The sequence below is a fragment of the Ambystoma mexicanum genome, chromosome 4p (genome assembly GCF_040938575.1).
Source record: "Ambystoma mexicanum isolate Mex_15411 chromosome 4p, UKY_AmexF1_1, whole genome shotgun sequence".
Lineage (NCBI taxonomy): Eukaryota > Metazoa > Chordata > Amphibia > Caudata > Ambystomatidae > Ambystoma > Ambystoma mexicanum.
In genome coordinates, this window is record NC_090927.1 from 1,136,823,279 (window position 1) to 1,136,836,781 (window position 13,503).

Below are 13,503 nucleotides of genomic sequence, written 5' to 3' on the forward strand. Positions count from 1 at the left end.
TGGTACTGACTTTTGGCTATAGAAGGTCAGCATCGGTTTGATAGAAAACTTCCCATATTTTCCAGCTATTACCCTCCCTTGTGCTTTGAGATCTTTACAGCAAGTTTTCAGGACCCTCAGCCTTTGAGCATCACAAATGCTAGCACTGACGCAAGTCCCCAAATAGGTGGTATGTGAGATCTTAGTCAAAAGATCAGAGGTCACGTGCCACCTAAAGGTGTTTTTACCATGTCTCCCCTTATGCCCCAAATTTAAGATGTTGGTTTTGGAGGTTTTTATATCTAGTTGCTTTTTCTTCATACAACCATATAGTGTTTCCATTCTGTATTGGATTCATATAGGGGTTTGGTCAATCAGGACCAGGTCGTATGCATAAATCATTCAACCCAACTCCTGGTTGCCCAACTTTGAAGGAAAAGATCTTGTGGTTTTTAAAGCATCTGCCCAGCCAAATCGGAAATAAATACATTGAAAAGTCTCAGAGCCAAAGGGCATCCTTGCTTAAAGCCTTTGTGGGTTAAAGTCCCTTTTTGTCAGGCCGCCCTGAAGGTTGAGCCATATACTTACCTTAGTGGACGAATACAGCACCTTGATCGCCAAGAGAAGATCCCCTGGGCAGTTCCAAGCTTCCAATTTGGACAAGGTATAATTTTGACCACTGTTCTGTAGCCTTCCACTCCAAAAGATTCAAGAAAAATAAGTTCAGGTCCCAACACCTTTAACAAAACCTATTTGACGAGGGTCACTTCTATTGGTAGAGACTACCCACTTTGGTAACTGTGAGAGAATTAGTGAAGCATAGAGTTTGCGCATTGTGTCCAAGAGGACAATAGCGTGATAGGTGGATTGATCTGCCCTGTTGTCTCTCTTGAAAATTAGCACTATTATAGCCGACTTCCATGTGTCCGGTATAACAGCCAGTGCATTTATCCATTTGAATAAATAAGTCAAAACGGGTTGCCATGCTCCCAGGCTCTGCTTTATGGTTTCACAAGTAATACCACCCGGACCTGGTGCACCTGCTGAATCTGCTATGCTGATCATATATTCAAGATTCCCTTGATCAACAGTTATTGGCCAAGGCCCCAACCTCTTTTCTCGTATCGGCTGTAGAGTTGATTCCGAGGCACAAAATAGGGCAGCATAGAATTCAACCCAATCATGCTCTGAGATGCCATTAGTTAGTCTCGACACCAATCAGGTGCCAAATTTGTCTGGATACTCGTCCAATTATTGCTCACAGCATTATTTCTGAATCTTGTTGGAATAGTTGGGCCTTACGCGAGCGAAGCCAGTTCTCGTATCTCTGCTTTCTTTTTTTAGCTAAGCAGAGATACTGGCCCTGCACCATATTTGGTGAGCGCTCAAAGGTCCCTCCCCAGATTCTTTTTTTCCAAGGCTACCTTTAGATCAAAAACAAGCTTGGTGATGAAATTCTGATTTTTATTTTTCCCTCCTTGGCCTTGAACGCAAGCTATAGAGGCGCGTAATTGGTGTCCAGACTGCTACTTATCATTTGTTCTCTAAAGCCCTGGGTGAACTGCATCACCTCAGATAAACCCATGCATAAATTGTTCCTACCTTGTATGACATTCACTGCATGGGACCAGTGATTTCTATATTGCTTTGTGCCCAAATTACATGTCAATTTCAACAGTGAATGATCACTGTTTAGCCTTTCTGAGATTTTTGAGTTTTTGACATTGTCCACCAAGTTATGAGAGACATAAAAGTAGTCCAAAGATCTATATTGTACTCCATTGGTCCAAGCAGGAGTGCTGGAAATGTCCCCCACTATAAACCTATTCAACATATGCAAGTCTCTTGTTGTCATCAAATATGTCCACTTTCTTATTTTCTCATCATTTCTGGATTAACCCTAATTCCTATGATCAGATCCCTCCCCCAATATATCTTGCAGGGACATGTTTGAACCCCTGCATAAAACTATCGAGAGATTGTCAAACTGTGCATAAGCTTCATCAATGATTTCAGAAATCGTATCAACTTATCCATCCGTGTTAACGGCAACTGGATTCCAGTAAACATTCACAAAAAAAGTGTTGTGATTGCTATGATCGAAACCAACGGGACACCTTCCAACAGAAGGAACTGTGCAAAAGGATTTGGTGTTCCTTGGTGCTCCTCCAGTCACTACTGACAACCAAACGCCATTTCCCATCAAAATCAAAAGGCCCAATTCCGTCCTCCCGCTGAGTTGCCGATAAACTGGGTTAAAAAAAGGTAAAGTAGTGTAGCCAACAGCCAGCAGAGGAGATTGTAACCATGTTTCTTGGGGGCAGAGCACGTCAAATTTATCACTGCGTAGTTGATTATCCTTGAACAAGTGCTTAACCCCCGTGTATTCCAGGATCCAAACATCCATTCTTCCTCTTTTCATATTGTTCACTGTTAATTATTTCTGGTTTGAATGGCTTCAACAGGCGACAAGCCAGATTTCTGTCCCGGGAATCTGTTTTTGGATGAGTTATCCCCAACTTCAATGAGCCATGATGCTGCATCTTGTTGGCAATTAAACGTGACTTTTTATTTTAACCTCATCCTCCTGGTTATCTATGATACATTCTCTCCTTTGATTGGTCTTTGATGGCCCTCTTAATGTTACCTGAAACCGTGGCTTGTCAGAATCATCATCTTTTTTTGACGGATTTGTTACAAAATCCACCTGTATTTATATGGGCAATAGGGCCCACCAATTCAAAGCCCAATAGAAGTAATAAGTTGGCAGCTTCCAACAGGAATGATTTTCTCAAGATTGAGGTCAGATGAACAAAGAACTTATCTTGATCCTTTTCCCTTGGGAACTCAATCATTTTTGTGTTGATCAATCTTAGTAATGGAATATGGTGCAATAGTATCAGTACATTCAACCTGTCAACCATCAAGCCATCGTCAGCCTTCAACACACGCTCTAATAGCAAGTATGGACCCAAAGAAGTTTTTGCCATTCCTTTGGGAGCCTGATCTGTGGATCTTAAATGCTGTTGGTCAGATTGGTTTGCCCAGTAATCATGTGTGCAGGTTATTTTATGGGCTGCATTTAAAGCAGTAATCGATGGTTCCTGCATCCCCTGTTTTTTGGACAGATACAATTTGGAAGTCACTTGTAGAGAGGCGAAGAAGGTAGTGACAGCATGAGGTGCAATTGGTGATACAGAGGAAGCGATATCATCAGGTCATGACAACAACCAGGGGTGGTGGGTGTGGCTAGCAGTACAGTCTGCAGTTAGACAGAGCAGAAAGGTCCCAGTGGGCCACCTAGTCCTATGTCAGACCATAAGGTGGGAGAAGAAATTAATGCAGGCCAGAGAGGATATAATAAGATCAGAAATGGAAAAGAGGATGAACGAAAGGGTGTCTGGACAGGACAGGCCTGAAAGGATACCTCTCCACCGCACTATATGAGCTACTCTTGCTGACCTTAGTTTTGGGTTACAAGACATCAGAATTCCTGGAGCTTGTAAGTGATGGGTCAGCAGCACTGAGAATCCACAATGCTCAGAGAACTGGTAAGAGGTGAGGGACATCCCTTTCAACTGTAAAATAAACTTGGGAGAACATTATAAGATCAATAAAAAGTTGGAAAGCTGAGAGCCCTGCAATGATGTTGGAGGACCACTCACAGGTAGAGAGACCCCTTTAGACTGAGGAGAATAACCAGTGTGACACATGTTTATTTGGGTAAGAGCCTTTTTTCATTAAGTTGGACCAACATGGATATATTTCTCTAAATAAAAGACTGAACTTAAACATATAGGGGGTCATTCCTAGTTGGGCGGTAAGGGTTTACGGGCACCGGTAAGGATGCCGGTGCCAGTAAACCCTTACCGCCCTATTCCGAGGTCTCTTAGCGGATCCCAGCAGGAACGGGTGTTCTGACCACACGTTCTCTGTGGTTCCCCTTAAGGGAGCTTGGAGCTAATAACGGTACCGCAATTTGCAGTACCGTTATTAGCGCCTTCCCCATTCCCAGTGAGCCCTATGTGGGCTCAAATGGGAATGGGGAATGGTTTACTGAATAGAGACTTACTGGGTCCTCCAGGGTCGGAATGACCCGGTAAGTCTCCATTCAGCCAGACCGGACCGGGATCCGGTATTGGAGGCAGCCATGGTGCTAAAAGCACCATGGCTGCCTCCAATCTCGGAATGACCCCCATGGTCTTTGCATTTTTATTGGTCTCAGCAAGCTCTATGACCTCTCTGTTGACTGAAAAGGGAACACTTGGTGACAAAATGATACACAGCAACGTTTGTGGTTTTATCATTCTCAGCTCATGGATATGTGGGGCCAAAACAGTGACAGTATATGTCAATCAAATTGTCATTTCGGTTGAGGAAATAAAGAGTATTATGTCCAAACAAAGGGCCTGATTCATGGAACGTTTTCCTATGGGATTGCGCCACACTTCCATGAATCAGGCCCATAGTCCTTAAGTAAACCGTTTGGACATATATGGCTACAAAACAAATTCCCCTAATTTTAGCTGTTTCACAAGAAACAAATGCTTTTCTGAAACTTTGTCGGTGGTTTGGCCAAGTGATTCGACTGGTTCTTGCTAACATAGTTTAAATAATATGGCATGAATGGTTCAATTTTTAAATCATTTGTTTGGAGCAGGAGGTTACACTAAAGTTGCTGTAATAGGCTTTAGTTGAGGGATAGGTAATCACATGATAGAATTTTGTTGAGGTATAGGCAGAATACATTCGGGATTTAGGAGATGAAATGAAAATAACATTTATTTGAGGGAGAGTTACAAATCTAAAGTAGGATTTAGGTGTGGGACAGGTGAACAATTAAAATATTACTGAGTTGAGGTAGAAGTAGGTATTAGACATCGAATAGGCCATTTGTGTCACTGCTACTTACATTGCATGATATAAAAGCATGTGTCATTGTATGAATGAGGAACAAAACATCACAGTATTTTTTTAAGGAAGTTGCAGGTAGGAGATTTAGTGACTGTAACTAAGTGTGTCATATTTTGCTGGACAAATCAAATATATTCAGTTAAAGTCTGAAAATTATACATAGGCAAGAGGCTCCATTCAACCTTTGTAACTGAGTCTGTCATCTTTTTGTAGCCAGAGCAAATACTTGTTTGCATAGAAAAGATTTACAATTCTTTGGCTGCACAAGGAGATTAGACTTAGACAGTCATCACGAGTTTGGCGGTAATCCTTAAATGTGGTGGTAACGCTATTACTGCCGCATTTAAGGATCCGCCAAATCACAGGTTTGCAGGATTTACCCCCAGCTCTGAGCTGGGGGCGAATCTGCAACGATTTTGACGATTTTCGGTGCTATTACCATGCGCTAATACCGCTGGCAGTAGTAGCGCCGAAAATTCCCCATTGGGCCCAATGGGGAATTCCCGACTGGGTCCAGTGGGGAATGGGGATTTACTGTTCCGCCAAACCCGTGATCTGGTGCTAATATCGCTGGGGGGTTGGCGATAATGCTAATATCCCCGGTGGTAACACCGTTGGGGATACCGCCCAATTCGTGATGAGGCCCTTAGACACTCATCACGAGTTTGGCGGTAACCCTTAAATGCGGCAGTAATGCTATTACCGCGAATTTAAGGGTCTGGCAAATCACAGGGTTGGCTGCATTTACCCCCAGCTTTCACCTGCCAATTTTTGGTGCAATTACCACACAGTAATACAGCCGACTGTAGTTGTGCCAAAAATTCCCCATTGGGCCCAATGGGGAATAACCGTTCCGCCAACCCCGTGATCCGGCGCTAATAGCGCGGGCGGGGGTTGGCGGTAATGATATTAGCCCCGGAGGTATCCCAGCGGTAATACCGCTGGGATACCACCCAACTCGTGATGAGGCCCTTAGTCTCTACAACTCAGCGCATGTGTTTTTGTGGCCAGACCAAATACTTTTTGCTTGTGAAGTTGCAAATAGAAAATGTTAGAATTCGTTTTAGGCAAGAAAGTAGATTCTGTGTCTGTAACTAGGTGTGCCAATATTTTTGTGCCCATACCAAATATTTGTTTCTGCATAGAAAAAGTGTTATAATTATTTGAAGGCAGGAGAACATTATGCTCAGTGGCTGCAAGTGAGCACATAACCTCAATGCTCGGAAGGAGAAAATCCCAGTGACAACCGTAAATTACATAAACCCAGGTGCCATAGCTTAACATAGTGAGGAGAAGAGCATCACAGAAATGTTTGGAGGGAACGCTAGGCATTTAGTAGCTGTAATTCAGACCACCATCTTTTTATAGCGAGACAATTACTTGTTTCATGTGAAGTTGCAAATAAACATTTCTAGAAATTATTTGGGGCAGGAGAGTACATTCAGTGTCTGTTACTGAGTATGTTGTCTTTTTGTGGCCAGGCCAAATGCGTGTTGATTGTATAGAAATGTTTTTAAATGATTTGGCTGCAAAAGAGAATTATATTCAGTGACTCTAAATCAGGAGGAGAGAAGTGCCAGCATGTCTGGAGCACCTACACGTGGAAGGGTGATGGGGAGGCATGTGGGTATGGGTTTGTTATCAATGACACACATTGCTGAGTGCACAGGTATCTGGAATTGCGTACCAGTATTCCGGATAAGGAGATTCAGTCCACTCTTCAGAAGGAAGAGAGAGGTGAAGATTGCCTCTACTGATGAGCTAGGAAGAATAACAGACAGCATAGAGAAGCATAATGAGGTATGAGACACAGCATACAGTTTATGATATGTGATGATGCAGAAGAAACAGCACACATTGTAGGGGAACAAGATAGGGGAAGTTCCTCCATTCAACTTCTCGCATCCGGTGAGTCTGAGAATAATGAGGATTAGGAACTAGATGAAGAGTTTGACTCATTCGTGCATAGACAGCAGCAGCACGTGATCCTGGAAACCACTGATACAGAGGAGGAAGAAAACAATGCCTTGTTTAGAGAGATGCGAGGGAACAAGAACGTTATAGCTCCACCTGTGTACAGTGTTTTTCAGACACCATCAGTAAGCTCTAGACTTGCCAACTGTCAATGTTTTCTGGATGGATTCTTTAGTGGATGTTGTATGGTGATTTCCATTTTTTTGCATTTGGATTCAGTTTTTTAACTCTGTTAGACAACTTTTTTTATAATATAATAAGTATGTTTGTAGTTTTTAATTTGTATTGTTGAGGGTGCGACAGACATTACCAATTTGATATGTTATTTTTCTCTTTTGTGTACATGTAATATGAGGTCACCCAGACAGTAGAGAAGAAGAATTCCCTGGCTTGTGTCACCTAACTTCTGGGCTTAAAACCAATATATATCTAAATCTTGATCACCAAACCAAAAACTCAGCCACCATCATCACCACCACCCACAGGAGGATTTCATTTCAACCAGAGAAACTGTAACCCAGAAAGCATTGCTGATGGGTCAACATTGTTCTGGAAGCTGAGTCCCATCACTGTTTTCCAGCAGTGATACTGTGTCACACTACTCACCTGGGGGTCAGGGTCATCCTGCTGGTTGCCCCATCCTGGCGGATCTATCCACGTTTTCGTCTGGGGGGTCCCCGGAATTCCGCGTCCTCAGGAGTTTCCAGGTTTCCCGTTCGCGCTGGACTGCGCATGCACGGGAGGCCGTGTTTCGCCCTGCGCGCATGGGCAGTGCACAGGGCGCTTGGGCTGAGGCCGACTTGCGGTCCAAGCCTCGCTTTGGGTGTTCCAACAAATGGGAACGGCAAGGCTTGCGTTTCAAGCCTCCCGGTTGTTGGTTGCCCTTTATAAGGGCCCGGGACACTTAAACAAAGCGGGTCTTAACGCCGTTTGTTTTCAGATCGTGTCCTTGCCGGTCCTTGAGCTCCTGCTCTCCTTTTGGCCTGATTCCTGATTCCTGATTCCTCCTCTCCTGGACCTTTTCCTGGCTGTCATGCTTGGAGCTTGTTGTTCCTTGTTCCTGGGAGGGAGTTCCCCCTGTTCCTTTTAGTTCCTTGTCCTGGGGTGGTTCCCCATTGTCTATTCGTTCAGTGGGTTGGCCCTGTCCCTCAGTTTCCCGGGTTCCCTGTCTTTTAGTTTTGCCTGCCTCTTGACTTGCCTTGGTACTCTGCCTCCTTTTAGACTCGTCGGCTTTACAGTCTGCATCCTTTGCCTGAAGTCCCACTGTCATCCGGATCCAGTCTTTCTCGAAGGAGCATCTAACTACATCAGGAAACGCTTCCCCTGTCAGTGCTTGCACTGTCCTGACACCACAATAATCAGGGGAGAGCGCATCCGTGGCGTTGGGAGCTGGTTCACCACCAACCCGGTTCCCATTCGGGTGGGTGTCGGACTGGTTTCCCGCGTCATTTAATCTTCACTGGACCTTCCGGCAGTCTGGCAGCATCTCCGCGACCATCGTCCGGAAAAACAGGTACTCACTGCCCTCACGACGCTTTCCTTAATATACTGCACCAAAGCATGAGGGCAATGTTTTGGAAGCCTTTGGGAGTACACAAAAATATCACAGGTTGGACGACAAAGTGTGCTTGCTCACCGCTAACCTAGCAGTAAAGTTGTCCATTGACACCCTCCATGTTCATTTGTCGAAAACCCAATTTTCACTCGATTCATGAATAATGTTGTTAACTTCTGGAAAGTTCCCAGTCAGCATTATGTTTCACACAAGATGGCACCAGAGTTGTAAAATGAGTTACGCTATGCTATGAGGAAGGTAATAGACATTTTAAGGACCAGAACGTCCACTTTACAATGGACACATGTTCAGATGGACAGAGAACTGACTATATGGTTCTTACTGCACATGAGTAATTTTTTATATTTACCACTCCTGGAAGCCGAGAGGCATCTCAACATGTAATTATTAAGAGAAGACAGCAAGTGCATGCTGTATGGCAAAAGGCCTCTTTCTGTGTGAATGGATTTAGAAGACAGAGGCCACAAGATAAGTGACATATGCACGAAGGTGGAGGAGGTGGTGGAACATTGGCCAAAAATGGGTTAAATATGGCTACTGCACTCTGCACCATGCAAGTACCTTGCTTTGTGTATATCCTCCACCTTGCAGTAACATATTTTATCAATAATTGTCAGCCAGTGATGGGCATTAATTACAGAGGTCCAGAAGACCACACTTGTACTGTATCAATTTCACACGCACTACCATTTTCTACAGCACCACTTGAAGACCAGTTTCCAACCACTGTAATTCTGCTTTGTACATGTCAAAATAGCTAATTGAAGAAGGCACGGCCCTGGAATATAAGTGAGGTCCTTAAAATTGTGAAAAGTATGAAACCAAGAATTCTTTAGACATCCGTACTTCCTGGATCACCAAAATCATCAACACCTCATTCATAAATGCCCATGTGCAGGGCTGTCTTAAGGAGGCTTGGATAATGCCCCTCCTCAAAAATTGAAAATCTGAATGCTGCATTGGTCAGCAACTACCAGCCTATTACTAACGTCCTCTTTCTATTAAAGATGCTGGACAGGATTGCTTACCTCCACTGTCAGAAGTTTATCGAGACCAAAAATCTACTTGGGATATGTCAATCGGGCTTCCGTGCCAGGCACGGTACTGAGATGGTGCTGCTTGACCTCAAGTCCAATATTGCAGGAATGATTGATAATCGCCACACTGCTCCCCTGATGCTGCTTGACCTCTAAGGAGCCGTTTTGACCTGGTGGATCAAACGTTGCTGGTGAACAGGTTTGTTGAAATTTGTGAGGTGTTCAGGGAGCGCTGCAGCTTAGATAGAGTCCTCCTTGGCGTCTCACACTGCCAGGGTTGCTGTGGACAATTACCAAGCCCACCCTGCTCCACTTATGTGTGGGGTACCATAGGGCTCCTGTCTGTCATCTACTCTTTTTAATATCTATACAATGCCCCTCTTCGATCTCCTGGACAGCCTAGGCATCAATTACACAAACTATGTGGATAACACATAGATATTATTAGAACTTTCTGGTGACAACATCCAGGGCTCAAATGCCATTTAATCGGGTTTACATCTCGATTTAATCATAGATGGCTTCTAAATTGTTAGCTTTGAATGACAATAAAACTGAACTTCTGATTGTAGGCTAGGGTCCTCGGCTACAAAAATTGGATCCACGTTACAATCAATTAATGATTGCTGGCTCGACTATATTAAAGCCCTTGGAGTCTATTTGGACTCCCAGCTCTGATGAAGACGTGTATTGCTCACTTGTGATCATCCTGTGCTGATGTCATCAAACTCTTGAGTCAGATTAGACCATATCTTTCTGAAGATAAGAGTTCTCTCCTGGCCTCATCCTTATCAATTTAAAGCTGGATTACTGTACTAGCCTTCTGACAGGCCCTTCTCTGGCTAATCTGTATCACCTCCAGACCATCCAGAGTGGGGCTGTGCAGGCCATTCATGGATTTGGTAGGCAGTAACAAGTCACCATTGCTAAATAGTCCCTTCACTTGCTGCCAGTGAAGCACAGGACTTTGCACAAAACCCTTACACTTACTCATAAATGTTTGACTGGTGATGCCCCCCAATATCTGGTGAACCATCTTACGGCTGTGCCCTTTAGGAGAGTGCTCCGGTAAAATGATCACAACAAATTTTTTCAGCCTCGATTTAAAATGCAGATGTATGGGGGAACCAGATTTGACATGTGGGCTTTCAGTGCCTGGAATGATCTTGCAGCTACTTGACAGGCTATCCCCTGTCTGAACCACTTCAAAAGAGCCACGAAGACACATGTGTTCAGGGGGTTGATTAGTTGCTTCCTTGGTGTTGTGGTCTTGGTTCCAGCTCTCTTTTATCTGTTGTCTTTGTCTTCCGATGTCTCTGTTTAATGTATGCCCTTAGGTCTATAGGTGTGTGGCACTATACAAGTATTACATAATAATAATAATAATAATAATAATAATAATAATAATAATAATAATAAATGCTTATCATTAGAGTTATAGAACATTCTTCATAACACAACAGATGCCGCTACTGCCTGCTGTCTTTTTTTTAAGGCTACAGCCTTTAGAGGAAGCCACCAAGTATGCTAGCTGGCGCTCAATTAGGTGCTGCCATTGATGTTCCTACTAGAAACCTCCCAGTCCAGCATGGGAAGGTCCCCTTGATTTAGCAGGTGAGGTCAACACAGAGCAGCTGGTAAGGAATACACTCTCAGCCATAGACGTGGATCCACACATACAGTGACATCATTAAAAGATAATATCAAATACTTCTTTGCCTCCTTTCTCAACGCACAAAATAGCTTCTTTTAATCCACATCAGATCTGAGAAGTGATGAGAAGTGATGAGACAGATTACCATTTGGCCAGGCTGTAGACAAATTGGCTTTTTTGATTTTTATTAATTTATTAAAATGATACATTTAATTCCATCTCTAGACGGGTAATCGGCCAATCAGATTCTCCTTTTGTATGCTCCATGCCAAAGGCTTAGTGTGTACTTGTGCCCTGCTGCATCAGTATCCTGATTTGCAGCACCTGCTCTACCAGTGGCACAGAGCAGGTTCACGGGTCAGAGGTGCCCATTCAACAGCAGAAGTGGCAACCAAGTCTCTGCATTACAGGGGCTGCATTTAAGACATACACCTCTGTACCAAACCCCTACAATATGAGTCTACTGTTCTGGCAGCAGATACAACTTTAAATATACGCCATACCTGAGTTATGGTATGGTTAATCGTATTTCTTTATAATTATTACAGCCGCAGCAATTTGACATCACACATGTTTCAGCCCTGTGAGCCCAGCTCAGCTGTGAAAGGGTTATTGGTTGTTTCCCAGACACTTCTGACAGAACTGTAGCCTTTGGGATTGGCTCTCTGTTTCTTTTTGAGGGCAGGTAACACCCTATCCAGAGAGACAGTGACTCCATAGGAACCTGTCCTGGGAACAGGAATAAAAGGGAACAACCATTCACAAAAGGCTTGGCCTCACACCAGGGTGCTGCATATCTCAAGGCGGTTATTTATTTATTTATTTATGTATTTGTTACATTTGTATAGTGCACAAGCAGCCCTGGGGCATCGAGGCGCTGTTACATGCAGGGAGCTTAGTTACAGGGTAGGTACAGCTGGAAAAGGCATTTATACATACGTTTGTACATTGATACATTGAAGTACATAATCAATTTATAAATGCATTTGAACTTATCCGGCTTAGCAGGTGATTAAGGTGTGTATCAGGGGAAGAGCACCGTTTTCATGGATTTCCGGAAAGCCATGAGGGATATGTCAGCCCAAATGGGAGGGGCAAGGTTAGTATAGACAAAGAGAGCTCTTAAAAGCTGGAGGAAGGTTCTACCATCTTGTTTCTCTCTTACTCTATCTTTTCTTCCTTTCCCCTTCACTTCCATTTACACAAAGCACTTTGGGTGTGATGTCAGAAATGTTGGGATGTCCTTAGAGCTTCCCAGCCAGACAAAAAGGCTCAGGCTGAGAAAAACCTATTAGCATGTACCAAAGTGTGAGCTGGGTGAGTTTGGCCTGGCAGAAGGTGCATGTATCATTTGTAGTTAGTTTTGAAACAAATTAGATACTCACATATAACAACACAGAAGGAACAACATATTTATTAATGTTGTGGTTTCAGAGGTTATAGATAGGGCAGTGTTATAGACCCTGCATTTAGTAGTTGTATCCAGAGTTATGTTTTTAAGTGAGGTACATGGAAAGAGCTGAAGTAGGTGGAAGATGGGGTCAGACAAATATTGTGGTAGGCGTGAGGTCAGCGTGCTAACATGGCAGGAGTGCCGCCATACTAGATTTTCAGGCCTAGTACACTATGAACAGAATATAGGCCCTGGTGGGGAGCTGTGGCTCTGTTTAGCTCATTCCCAAGGCAGATTCCCGTTTCATCCCCTATGAGAGAAGCCGAGGTCAGAGGCACCCGCGGTGAATTGATAAAGGCTAATTGTATTGAGCTGCCAAACCCAAATGTGGTGGGAATGGAATGTTAACTGGCGGGAGGGGAGGCAGGGATTCGCCTTTGAAGGACAAATTCATGAGAAAAGGGTATGAGGCTTCATGATGCCAATGGGGTAGACAATGACTTAGAGCACCTCTGCCCTCAACAAATGAGTGGTCATCCCATATGAATTACACATAGATTTACAACCAAACCAAATAAATCCCTGAAATTCAGACTCAAGAGTGGTACCCTGGTCACTTCATTATTGGGCACCTCAGGTTTGAAGGAAATAAGGGAGAGCCATGTCTTGAACGTTCCGTGATTTGGGATAGGAGGAGCAGAGGTGATGCAAATAAGTTTAGTACAATGTTGGGGTGGAGATCACATGCGCCACAGTGTCTGGTATAATGAGAAAGGCCATTGTGTTATCTAAGTGGACTTGGCCTTGCAAGCTTACTTTGAACGTGTCTGGATCGGAGGGATGCATATCACATGATGGTGACGATTTGTTGGTGAGTCAATATATCTTAGTAGCCAATCCTGTACCTGAATTTAGTAGTGACGATGTAGTGATGATTTAATGGGCCACATGAATAGGGGAATAGGTATAGATACGG